Raw genomic sequence first — 14,179 nt, 5'->3', positions numbered from 1 at the left:
GCTACTTAAGGAAAACTCTAAGCTTTTGAGGTGGGCTTTATTACTTAAATTCTTTTATTTTGAAATGATATGTTTATGGTGAAATAAGGGTGGTTTAAAATAGTATGTCATGCCGTATTTTATGTTTTGAATTGCCCATCTGATTGTCTACTGGGATAATATCCTACTAGACTTTGATAGTTAACGAATTCGGGTCTGACTAGGGAGTGAGTCCCTACTCGGACTAGTGCACTGATAGGGATCGTGAGCCGTCCCCTAGGTCGGCCGGTCCAGTGATCGAGTTTGTGGCCACATTCTCGTTTCACATGATGGTTCAGATATGGTAAATGATGGGGGATGATGATTGCATGCAGACATAATTTTTATTAAAGGAATGATTTAGTGTTTCTCGGCCTTTTAAAGTAAAACCCGAGTTTCACTCAATGATGGCTTGACATAACTTTATTGATGAAATGTATTTCGGGCATGAGTTCACTGAGTGCATCAAGTACTCAGCCCCTGCATATGTTTTCCCTATGTGCAGGTTGAGCGTGGACGGGGGACGGAGGATGTTGAGCATGGGACAGAGACAGTATTCAATAAATGATCCGGTTACTATTGTGTCTTCATACATAGTAGTAGCTAACTCTCAAAATGCTTCCGCTATGCCAAGTTTTAAGAATTTCTTTTATTTCCTTTGAATTGTCAAACTATGTCATTCACGTTATGTACCTTCGGGATTTGAAACCTTGTTGATAAACGAAATTTCGTATTTTGATCGATAAGTCGTACTTCTTTAGTTGTTCCCCTTTCTTTCCCGCTTCTTAATTCCCCCACTAGTCACGATTTTCCGTGCTTCCTATCCTTAGGAAGGGCGGTCGTGACAATAAGGGATATTATTTTACCCAATGGAACTCATATTATCAACCAAAAGTATCATTTTATCAGCCAAAAATCTAAAACTATCATTATGAAACAAAAATTTTATTTTATCACTGAACCTATCATTTTACCCACTGAAACTATCATTTTATTCCCGAATCTATCATTTTATCATTTTATGCAAAAGTATCATTTTATCATTTGAAACTATCATTTTATGATGCAAAAGTATCATTTTATCAGTGAACCTATCATTTTACCTACTGAAACTATCATTTTATTCACCGAAACTATCATTTTATGCAAAAGTATCATTTTATCATTTGAAACTATCATTTTATCCCCTTACATTATCATTTTATGATGCAAAAGTATCATTTTTCAAATAAAACAGAACAACCAAAAAACATCATCAAACCTATATCATCTTAACCATATAAACAATCATTTTATGTACTTAAACTATCATTTTAAAAGTTTCCTCATATTCATCATTGTGAAAGAATTCAACTTCTTTCTCTAGAACTTTTTCCTTCTCTTCTCGAGCTGCTTTATTAGCCATTTCCTTTTCGCTTTCATTCTGTTTCTCTTGCTCTTTTTCCACCTCTATCATCTTTTTCCTTCACCATATCCTTTTCTTGATTAAAATTTTGATTCTCACCAGGAGTGTGGTCATATTCCGGTATCAGAGTGAAGGTAGGGAACTCATTCCTATTTTTCAGTATAAATGTCCTCTCAGCAGCTTTAGTTAGCTCAATCATGATATTGATCCATTCAGGATCATCAATTTCATCATTGCTCATAGCATGTGACATTGTTTTCTGACTTTCTGTAACATTCTTCACACCTTCCTCTCTCAATCCCATTGCATTTCTTGTTGTATCACAGATTATCTTAAAGCTATTAAGGTTCCTGAGTTCATCGGGCGCTGCTTTAAGGACATCGAGCATCTTCGACATTGAGGCTTTAACATCCCTGGCAGTTTCCTTCCATTGATCTGTGAAAGTCTTTTCTTGACTTCCACTGGTTGTCCCCTCTTTATCATGATCATTCATCTTCAAAGCTTTTACATCTTCAGGTTCATCATCTTCATCTTCAGATTCATCATCTTCATCATTCTCTTCATGTGGTTGCTTTTTATATCGGTCATACTTATGACCGAGACCAAAATCTGAATCATTCATTTCTGCTCTTTGTCTTTCTTTCAGCAGTTCGGCAGTCCATCCCTTAACTGTTGGATAACATCTTGGCACCATTTTTTTTTCAAAGACAATTCTGTCGACGTAACAAGCCTACATTAACAAAAACTAAATATTAGTGTTTCTGTAAATAGATTCATAGACAATGGAAAAAAATATATTCTTACCACTACAAAGATAACTGGTCCGGTAAATATCTTTGCTGTGTTTCTTTTCCATCTCTTTTGTGTTTCGAGCAATTTAGATATGACATAGCTACACCAATTGTATTGTTTGATCTTCTCAACATCAGCTATGTAATCTAAAATTTGTGGGCTCATATTTCCATCACCAGAAGTGTTAGTCAAGGCATACTCCATGAGAACCATAAAATTCCATTTGAACCACTCACCACCTTCTTCGTCTTTCATCATCTGCTCTACAACATACGCTGGAACCATATTTTTTTCTCCACCTTTACAGAATCTAGCAATTTGAGTTTTGATGTCGATATTTTTCAGAAATTTGATCCTAGTCATAGGTAAAGATCCAATCGGGAACCCAAGAGTTATATGAACATCTTCATCATCTAAAAACAGTGATTCCCCGCTGTTCAATTTAATTGATGAACTTTTATGGTTAAAGTTGTAAATCATTTTATCGGCTGAAAGTGTCATTTTATATAAAATGGCTTCAATCTGTCTTCTCATTGACTCTACCACAATTTCTTGAATCATGATGACCCATCTCATGACATTTACCACACCGTCGTTTTGGCTTATTTGCTTTCCTTATTGCACTCTCCCTCTTTGATACCTTGTCACTAGCCGATCCTTTGGAACGAACAACATCTGGAGGATGTACATCTATTACATCAGGTACTGCCATTCCTTAAAAATTCTCAACCATCCTTTTCTTTTCAATGACTGAATGTATTGCACAATTTCCAAATATATGCTCTTCCAAATCATCAAGACCAGCACATAACAAAGACAGATGATCCATACTTCCCTCAGACTTTTGGACTAATCGATAAAAGTTGGAGAATAACTTTTTCTTAACTTCTTTCTTTTCATCCAAATCTGCAAGGTAAAAGATAACATTATTACAATAAATACTATCATTTCTCTGACTGAAAAATAGAGTTTTTACAAATAAGGTTAAAAATGGAGCACACGTTCAAATGGTTGTATCTCCTCAGATAGTAGACCATGGGCTGCCTTTAGTAAAGAGCTCTTCAACCACCTTCGACCAAAATATTTCTCAGAAATGAGATTAGCAAACTTATTCTTCAACAAACAAAATATATGACAGCATAACAAACCAATTCTGGAAAACTTCTTACAACTATAGTCGAATGTGTCATGCTTACAATCATACTTAACATCCCATGTTCTACCATATTGGTCCTTGACCTTATGCATCTTGATGTTATCCTCAACAGTTATCGAAACAATCTCACATACGCATGATGTTGTAGATGTTTGAAAATAGAATCAGTGTAGATTGTAGATGCATGCTTCTCAATAGGCAATTGGGTTGACAAATCAGGAATAGTTGAGTAATCCAAGTAGTTCAATCGTGAATTAGCATTCCTTTGATCTCCCACAGCACAGTTAAAGAAATTGATGAACTGTACAAGATTTGCACGAGGCTTTGTGTAGTTTTTAAAAAAGCTATTCTCTGATTCAGACATCGATGTAGTCCTAAGAAGCGACCCCATGGGAAATTCTTGAAAATAAGCAGGAACCCAGAATTCTCTATCTTCAAACATCGATCCAAACTAGTGCACGTCTCCTAATCCATAGCGTTCCATTATATCATTCCATATTGTATCAAACTCATCTGGCTCTAACAAATCAGACCAAACACATGCATTCAACTCTTTTTTGAAATCTTCATTACCAAGCAAGGATTTGGGCAACTTATCTGACACCTTAACCATAATATGCCACATGCACCATCGGTGCCTTGTTTGTAAAAGTACTTGTTGAACAACAAGTTTCATCCCCCAATTTGGATCAGTGATAATCAATTTGGGTGCTACCCCCATACATCGAACAAAACAACCAAACAACCAAGCATATGAGTCTCTACCTTCACTTGATAACAATCCAGCTCCAAATGTAACTGCTCTGGAATGGTTATCTTTTCCAGTGAATGGAGCAAAAATCATGCAATACCTTCAGAACATAACATAAAAATGAATTATATTTTCATACATACAGAAAAGTATCATTTTATCAGCAAAAAGTATCATTTTATGTCTTTTAGCAACAAAAGTAATATACCTGTTAGTGTTGTATGTTGAGTCAAATGAAATTACATCTCCAAACATATGATAATTTCATCTTGAAATAGCATCAGCCCAGAATAGTTTAGTTAACTTTCCATGAGATCCTATCTCAATTTCATAATAGAAGACATCAGATGATTCCTTTTGAGAACGCATATAATCAAAAATAATTTGAGCATCTTGTAACATCCCAAACTTTTGTGACTCCTTTTTTTTAGGTTATTTGAATTTTTAATTTTGGAATCATGAAACTTTTGTTTCTATGTGATTGAAGTGACTTTGCGTGGAATAAATTGTTGTGATTAATGTGAATGATGAGCTTGAGTTTTTATATTTTTCCAATGAGGGGAAATAATTAATAGGATCATGCATTTATTCTTTTCTCGAGTCAATCCATAGATATTTTCGGTCCCTAAATTGTACTACATGAAATTCGAACCTATTCCATTTTCTCTTGGAAGTTTCGAAAATCTCCAATAGGAGATTGGATTATTTTTCCCTTGATTTAATTGGTGCCTTATTGACCTCCCTCTTTCAAATTTAGTCCAATTAAACCATGTTATATTTTATTTCTTCACCCAAAAAAAAAAATAGAGAGTTGGGATTTTGCCTTGGCTAAGTGAGCCTAGTATTTTCGGCCCCTCCAATAAAATATGGAGGATATTTTATTTGTTCCTATTTTGTGGAACCCCTTTTTATTCAAATAAATTCCTATGTCTAATTAATTGGGGATCTGAATATTTTCCTTCTATTTTTCGTCCATATCACACGCCCCTTTGCATTATTTTCCTTGTGGGAATTTAATTAATTGTTGCCTATTTTATGGCAGCCTTTTTCCTATAAAGAAATTACCTAATTTAAATCCTATTTTGTTTAATAGGGGATTTAAATAATTTCCTTGTACAATTTCTCCTTAAATTTTCGGCCCCCTCCTATTATTTCCTACTTGGTGATTTAATTTAATTGTTCCCTTGTACTCATTATTTTTATTTCCTAAGTTATGAATATATTCTCCAAGTAAATACCAAATAAATTCTTTGTTGTGCACTACATGGAATTTTTGAAAATTCCACTCTCCCACATGCCTATTTTATTCTTTTAATTGTGGGATTTTTATTCATTAGCCTGTATTTTAATTCTCCACAATTTATTTAATTCACTCATGGACTTAAACCTAGCAAATAAATACCAATTAATCAAACCCTAGCCCCTATTCTCCTCAAAATTTCACCCCCTCTCTTCTCTCCCTCTCCCACACGTCTTCTCTCCTCTCCCACTCTCCCATCTCCAAAAATCCTCCATCCAACACTTGTTCTTGCAATCCGTTGAAGTTATCTCCAAGAATCTCCGACGAATCGCTTCGTTCTTTGCTTCTACCGATTTGTTTTTGGCAAAGAAGGTATATTTACTCACTTTTCCTCATCTTTTCCGTTTGAACCATGTTCTTGAGTCCTACATGCATGTAGTGGTCGTAGGTTTGATAGATCGCAAGATTTAACGGGGGGAAAGTGTGTTTTCGTAAGAACTTGGATGGTATAGTGTGTTTGATTGAAATTAAGTGATATGGGATTGGAATATTTGGTGAATAATATGAGTGTATGTGCAAATATATGTATGAAGAACTTGTAAGCATGATTATGTGTTTTCGAGCATGAGAAATCGGTGTTTGTGTGATGGAAGATGAAAACCCTATTTTCGAACTTGAACCAGAAATCTGTGATGCACGACCAGTGGCTTACGATCTGTGATTGACCCATCAAAGAACGAATTTTGGTATGAAATTTTGACTGAGTGAACTTCAAGGTGTTTTCTGTGTTTCGTGTGAATTTCAACCCGTTTTATTAAAAAATGAATTTTTAATAAATATTTGAAGTTGACTGCGCAAATCTGCCAGAAACTTGAGTTCTCGCCATGAATGTTTCGTTTTCTGTTTACCAAATGATCTCCGATTGAAGTGTTTTCTGAGTCGAGTTAAATTTTCAGCCTATTTGGGCACTGGATGAAAGTATGGTGAATTTTTCGAATGAACTGCGCAATACTGTCAGAAATTGTATGTTTCGACCAGAGAGTTTAATATGTGATATGACTGACTAAATGACGTGATTTCGGTGTGAAATTTTCATGGATGAACTTGAATGTGTCCTCTGTATTGTGACCAAAATTTAGCATCTTTTGAGGTCGGGTGAATTTATAGTGATTTTTACAAAACGGCCGCGCAGTTATGCCAGTTTTCTGCCTTGTTAAAATGACACTTATTTTCATGTTTAAAAGTATTATACGATACATGTATGTCCAAGGAACATGTTTAAATGATGTGATCACGTGTGATAAATTGAAATGTGTTACGATGTGTTCTCCCATCTTTGAGACGTATGTTGGGTCGGGAATTTGAGAAAAACGACGAGAGAACCGATAGGACATGCATTGTAATATGTTGTTGTGGGAAGCTAACTGTGTTGTCATTGACAAGGGTGTTGTGTATTCGTGAACTCGAGGATCGAGAGTTGCTAAGTTGGGTTGTGAATTGCTAAGAGAACGAGGTGGGCTTTCTTTTCAAACCTCTTTACTGTTCCGAAAATACTACGTGGCGCTATAAGGGTGGTTTAACTGTTATGTCATGCCATGTTGTTTTTGTATGAGATTGTGTGCCTGATGCCTAGTTTGTATGAGTTTACTCCGTTAGGCTATATGGCTGTGTTGTGAAACGAATTCGGGTCCGAGTAGGGCCGTAAACCCTATCGGGCTGTGTACACTGGTGGGATCGTGAGCCGTCCTTGCAAGTCGGCCGGTCTCGTGGGCGAATAGTGTGGCCACACTTTCGTCGCACTGTGATTGTGGTTGTTGGATTGATGTGAAAAGTGGGGAGATAAATTGTCTGGCCAGACTTAAATATTTTGTGTTTCTCGTGATATTTTCTTACTACATAAAACTCGAGATCACTGGTATGGATGACATAACTTATTAAATGTTTTCGGCATGAGCCCATTGAGTACAACAAGTACTCAGCCCTGCATATTATTTTTCTTATGTGCAGGTTGAGCGGGATGTTGCGGTGGATGTTAAGCTGGCTTAAGTACTTAGGATGCGTTGTGTCTTCATACATAGGCGTTATCCTTGACTCTCTTTAAACCTTTTCTTTTCCGCTGCTATAATTTGAACTATGAATCAAGACTTAATCTTTCCTTTATGTTTTGTGTGTGAACATGTATGGTGGTGATGAGTTTTAAACAAGTGTTTACGTTGTCTTTTGAAAATTTTATTCTCCGAGATTTAAGTTAAGTGTTTGTTCAACTTTAGTTATTAGTTATTGTATTTCTTAAGTCTAATTTTTCCCGTTGTCCTTTTTAAAAGTATTTTACCTTATGTCTTTTCAAAAAAATTATAATCTTAAACTCTTTAAACTAAGTTGTTTTTCTTCCTTTAAGTTAATCAAGATGTTCTTTTTAAATTGTTATCCATGCATGTCGGTCACGATCGCTGCGTTGTGGTACCCTTGTATGGGCGGTCGTGACAGAGTGGTATCAGAGCTTTGTTCTTTCGCTCTGGTCTGAGAGTCTTCTTTCACTTCAAGTCTAAGTTAGTGAACCCTTTTTGACTAGAAGTGCCACGAAGGCTCAACATCCAAAGCATCACGCTCAACCAACGAAAGTGAGGTATGTTTAAATTGTTGGAAGTATGCGAGATTGTTGTATGAAATGTATGATGATATGATATGACGTTTGGAAGAGTTCATACATGTGGATGAACGATATGCATGAGGATGAGTTGTAATGGAATGATTATATGAGCACGATTGGTATGATAACTTAAGCATGTATTGTGTGCATAAATATGATATTGTAATAGCATGATTGCGTGGAATACAAGTATGATTGACGTGATAATTAAGACATGTATTGTATGTGCAAACATGATATCGATATGGTATGAATACGGTTAGGCATGAACTTAGTGAAGTTTCTAAATGTATGTTATGCGTGAGGATATCACGACGTTAGCATAAAAAGATATGAAACCGTAAGATAAAAATGTAACCTCAAACTATGTGACAAACTTAAGACGCATCACAAACATACGACAATTAAAATGTGTTTTGAAAAAAAATTTCTGTCTTCGCGTAGATGGTACGAACGAAACAAACCGCGCTTAAGAGAAGTCAGTACAACGCCAAACAACGACAAGCAATATACGATTATGATCACTTTGAGAGAGAAGAAGGAAAAGCCTTGAGAGAGGTTGTCGCCCGTTTTGAGACTCTATGGCGAGATGTCTACGGGTACCATGTATCGGCCTATGGTGGCATAAGAAGACTAATCGAGTTGATGCCCGACAATTGGGAGCCTTGGATGAAAGCAACAGCCAGTCGATTCACGTGGTACGGACCAAGAAACCAGATGATGGCTAGCGACATGAAAGGTTTCCTAAAGGCCTTAACGTGTGCTTTGATTGACTTACGTTCCGAGCGACCACCGTCGACACAAGAAGGGAAAGATGAAACAGTATGGGAAGACAAAGACGTGATCGAGGTTAAACCCACGGCAGTAGGAGAAGCCGTACCACAAGAAGGAATGGTCCCGGGTTTCGAGGATGATTATGTGAACGATAGCACGGATATTGAAGAAGCTCTCCGTTGGGTTGACGAGTACCACGTAGAAGAGGAAGAAGACCCGGAAGAGGAAGAAGACCCGGAAGAGGATATTAACACTAGATAGATGAGTGATGTTGTTTCTTTTTCCTTAAATTGTTAAGACGATGGAAGTAGTACCTTTTTGTTTTCCGATCGAATGCTATGTCTTTCTTTTCCCACGTTGTTTACGGAAGTTTCCCTTTTCACGTGCTTTTAAGTACTTGTGTTTTTATCGTATCGTACGCGTGCATGAAAGCAATGGTGTTTTAATAACGATGTACTCATAATGGTGCTAACCTGTGGTTTAGATCAACATGCCCCCAAGACGTAGACGTGGTCCGCTAGTGGAGGAACAGACGGAGGGAAGTGTCGGGAATCCGCCCCCGCCTCCACCACCACCTCTACCCCAACCAAATGAAATGGAGTACATCAAAGCCTTTAGGAAAGAGAACCCACCCAAGTTCGATGGATTGGGAGAGCCCCCGAAGGCGGAGGCATGGGTACGCGACATTGAGCGTGTCTTTGAGTTTATGGGATGCACGGACAGGGAACGCCTGGCCTGCGTGACGTATCAGCTGACAGGACTCGCTGACTTTTGGTGGGAAATGAAGAAGAGAACCATGGACCCCGCTCGCCGTGAGGCGCTTACTTGGGAAGAGTTTAAGGAAGAAGTTTACAATAAGTATGTTCCCATGAGTTATCGACGGGCGAAGGTAGTGGAGTTCCACACTTTAAAATAAGGAAGTATGACGGTCACGGAGTACGACCGCGCCTTATGTGAGATGACTCGTTATGCGCCAGAATTGGTGGATACAGACGAGAAGATGGCCGCGAAGTTCCGTTGCGACCTTAGGCCCGAGATAAGGGTAGCTATGGCTAGTCGCAGGGGAATTCCTTATTCCGAGGTGTTGGGCTGTGCCTTAGATGTGGAGGAAGCACTGCCCAAGAATGAGAGGACAACAAACCCTACCCCATCTGCAGCCCCATCGAATTTTAGAGACAAAAGGAAGTGAGAGGGAAACCGAGCTCCTTTGGACAACAAGAGGCGTTTTTCCACTTTTCGGCAACCGCAGAATCATGGGCGCCAAATGGTGCCACATCAGAGGGGAAACCCGCAGAGAACACCCTACTGTAATCGGTGCTCCAAGCATCATGTTGGGGAGTGCTGAGTTGGAGGCATTCGGTGTTATGCCTGCGGTGGAAACGGGCACATGTCTCGAGAGTGCCCAAACAACAACAAAGGTGGAGTGAAGAATGGGCAAGGACGGAGACCACCACAGCAGCCTCAACCAATCCGACAAGTGGCCCCACAACAAGCAAGGGCATATGCACTCAAAGGGAATCAAGGGCAGGAACCCCAAGCCAGCAAGGGCAAGGAGAATTTGGCAGGTATGGGAAAGCTCCAACAACTGCCTATTATTGTGTTGTTTGATACGGGTGCTTCGCATTCTTTTATTTCCATGTCATGTGTGAATGCCTTAGAACTCCCTACTGCTAAGCTTGAATCGAATTTGAATGTATCTTCACCGGTTGGGGAATTGATTGACATTGTGAGAACTTGCTCGAACATAGAGTTTGTGTTAGGAGAACTAGGAGTGGTGGCTCAACTCTTGCACGTTATGCCTTTGGAGAATGTAGACATAATTTTGGGTATGGATTGGCTTACCGAGAACCACGCAACGATTTACTGTAAGGAGAGACAGATTTCTTTTCAAGCCCCAGGCGAAGAGCCAACTATCTTGTATGAGATCTCCATGAACCGACGAACCTCCATAATCTCCGCTTTGCAAGCAACTACAATGATAAGGAAAGGACGTCCGGCGTATCTGGTGTACTTGAATGGGGAGGAAAAAAAGATTTGAAAGTGGAAGACGTGGCAGTAGTGCGAGATTTTCCCGATGTGTTTCCCGAAGCGTTGCCAGGACCGCCACCTGACAGACAAGTGGAGTTCACTATTGATTTGGAACCAGGGTGTAACATCCCAAACTTTTGTGACCCTTTTTATTATGTTATTGGAATTTTTTGGAATTTTGAAACGTTTGATTTAATGTGATTAAGTGCTTTGCGTGAAATAAATTGTCGTGGTAATTGTGGAATGATGAGCTCGAGTTTTTTTTATCATTTTCCAATGTAGGGGAAAGATTAATAGGATCATGCATTAATCATTTCTCGATTCAATTAATTGATACTTCCGGTCATTCCGAAATTATTGAAATAGTACTTCTCTTTGTGGATTTAATTAATTGTTTTGTGACTTTATTCCAAATTAAATCCAAACCAATGGACCCTAAATTACACTACATGAAATTCGAACTCCATCTCTTTTTCCTTGGGAGTTTCGAAAATCTCCAATAGGAGATTGGATTATTTTTCATTCGATTTAATTGGTGCTTTATGGACTCTCTTCTTTTGAATTTAATCCAATTAAATCATGTTATATTTTACTTCTTCACCCAAAATAAATAGAGAGTTGGGATATTTCCTTGACTATTTGAGCCTAGCAATTTTCGGCCCTCTCCAATAAAATTTGGAGAATATTTTTTTTGGTTCCTAATTTGTTGAATCCCTCATTATTCAAATAAATTCCTATTCTATTTAATTGGGGGTGTGAATAATTTTTCTACTACTTCCCTTCCATGTCACACGCCCCATACTACTATTTTCCTTGTGGGAATTTGAATAATTGTTACCTATTTTATGGGAGCCTTATTCCATAAAGAAATTACCAAATTTAAATCCTATTCTATTTAATTGGGGATTTAAATAATTTCCTTGTGCAAAGCCCTTGAAATTTTCGGCCCCCACCACAATTTTCCTACTTAGAGATTTAATTTATTTGTTTCCTTGTATCCATTATTTTTATTTCCTAAGTTGTGGAATTAATTCTCTCCAAGTAAATACCAAATAATTCCTTATTAATTTTTCAGCCATAATTTTTGAAAATTTGGCTCTTCATCATTGTGGGATTTTTATTCATTGGCCTATATATTTAATTCCTCACAATTTATTTATTTAATTCATTCATGGACTTAAACCTAGCAAATAAATACCAAATAATAAAACCCTAGCCCCCATTCACTCAAAAATTTCGCCACTTTCATTCTCTCCCTCTCCCACACGTTTTTTTTTTCATCTTCTCCCACTCTCCCATCTCCAAAAATCCTCCATCCACCATTGCTCTTGCAACCATTGAAAGTATCTTCAAGAGTTTCCGACGGATCGCTTCATTCTACGCTTCTACCGATTCGTTTTGTCAAAGGAAGGTATATTCGCACACTTTTCCTCCTCCTTCTCTTTTGAACCATGTCTTGAGTCCTACATGCACGTAGAGAGTGTAGGTTTGATAGATCGCAAGTTTTAACGGGAGGGAAATTGTGTGTTCGTAAGAACTTGTTTGATTTTTACGTTGTTGATTGGAATCATGTGTATTGGATCGAAATATTTGTGAATAATATGAGTTTGTATGCAAATATGTGTATGAGGAACGTGTAAGCATGATTATGTGTTTTCGAGCATGAAAAATCGGTGGTTGTGTTGTGGAAGTTTTAAAAACCCTATTTCCGAATTTGAACCAGAATTCTGTGATGCTCGACCAGTGACTTATGATCTGTATTCGACCCATCAAACGAACGAATTTGGCTACGAAATTTTTACTGAGTAAACGTCAAGGTGTCTCCTGTGTCTCGTGTGAATTTCAGCCCGTTCTATTGAAAAATGAATTTTTAATAAATTTTGAAGTTGACTGCGCAAATCTACCAGAAACGTGAGTTCTCGCCATGAATGTTTCGTTTTCTGTTTGACTGACCAAATGACCTCCGATCGATGTGATTCTTGAACTATATGAAAATATGAGGTGTCTTCTGTGTTGTTTTAAATTTTCAGCCTTTTTGGGAATCTTATGAATTTATGGCGAATTTTTCAAATGAACTGCGCAATACTGTCAGAAATTATATGTTCCGACCAGAGAGTTCAATATGTGTTGTGACTGACTAAACGACGTGATTTCGATATGAAAATTTTCATGGATGAACTTGAATGTGTCCTCTTTATTGTGGCCAAAATTTAGCATCTTTTGAGGTCGGGTGATTTTATAGTAATTTTTACAAAACGGTCGCGCAGTTCTGCCAGTTTTCTGCCTTGTTAAAATAACACTTATTTTCATGTTTAAAAGTATTATATGATACATGTATGTCCAAGGAACGTGTTTAAATGATGTGATCACGTGTGATAAATCGAAATGTGTTACGATGTGTTCTCCCATCTTTGTGACGTATGTTGGGTCGGGAATTTGAGAAAAACGACGAGAGAATCGATAGGACATGCATAGTAATATGTTGTTGGGGGAAACTAATTGTGTTGTCTTTGACAAGGGTGTTGTGTACTCGTGAACTCGAGGATCGAGAGTAGCTAAGTTGGGTTGTGAATTGCTAAGAGAACGAGGTGGGCTTTCTTTTCAAACCTCTTTATTTTCCGAAAAATATTATGTGGAGATACAAGGGTGGTTTAACTGTTATGTCATGCCATGGACTGTTTTTGTTATGAGATTGTGTGCCTGATGCCTAGTTCGTATGAGTTTACTCCGTTAGGCTATATGGCTGTATTGTGAAACGAATTCGGGTCCGAGTAGGGCCGTAAACCCTATCGGGCTGTGTACACTGGTGGGATCGTGAGCCGTCCTTGCAAGTCGGCCGGTCTCGTGGGCGAATAGTGTGGCCACACTTTCGTCGCACTGTGATTGTGATTGTTGGATTGATGTGAAAAGTGGGAAGAATATTTGACTGGCCAGTCTATGAAACATTTTTGTGTTCTCGTGATATTTTCTTTACTGCGTATAAAACTCGAGATCACTGGTATGGATGACATAACTTGATAAATGTTTTCGGCATGAGCCCATTGAGTACAACAAGTACTCAGCCCTGCAATTTCTTTTAAAAATTTTGCAGGTTGAGCGAGATGTTGCGGTGGATGTTGAGCTGGTTAAAGACCCTAGGATACGTTGTGTCGTCATACATAGGCGTGATCCTTGACTCTCTTTGAACCTTATTTACCCGCTGCTATGTTTTAAATTGTGTCTTAAGACCTTAATCTTTATGTTTTTGTGTCTGAACATGTATGGTGGTGATGAGTTTTAAACAAGTTTTACGTTGCATTTTAAAAATGGTATTCTTCGAGATTTAAGTTTAATGCTTGTTTTACTTAAATTTTTAATTGATGTAT

The sequence above is a fragment of the Salvia splendens genome, chromosome 17 (genome assembly GCF_004379255.2).
Source record: "Salvia splendens isolate huo1 chromosome 17, SspV2, whole genome shotgun sequence".
Lineage (NCBI taxonomy): Eukaryota > Viridiplantae > Streptophyta > Magnoliopsida > Lamiales > Lamiaceae > Salvia > Salvia splendens.
The sequence above is the reverse complement of the archived record's forward strand: the minus strand, read 5'-3'. Positions refer to the sequence as shown.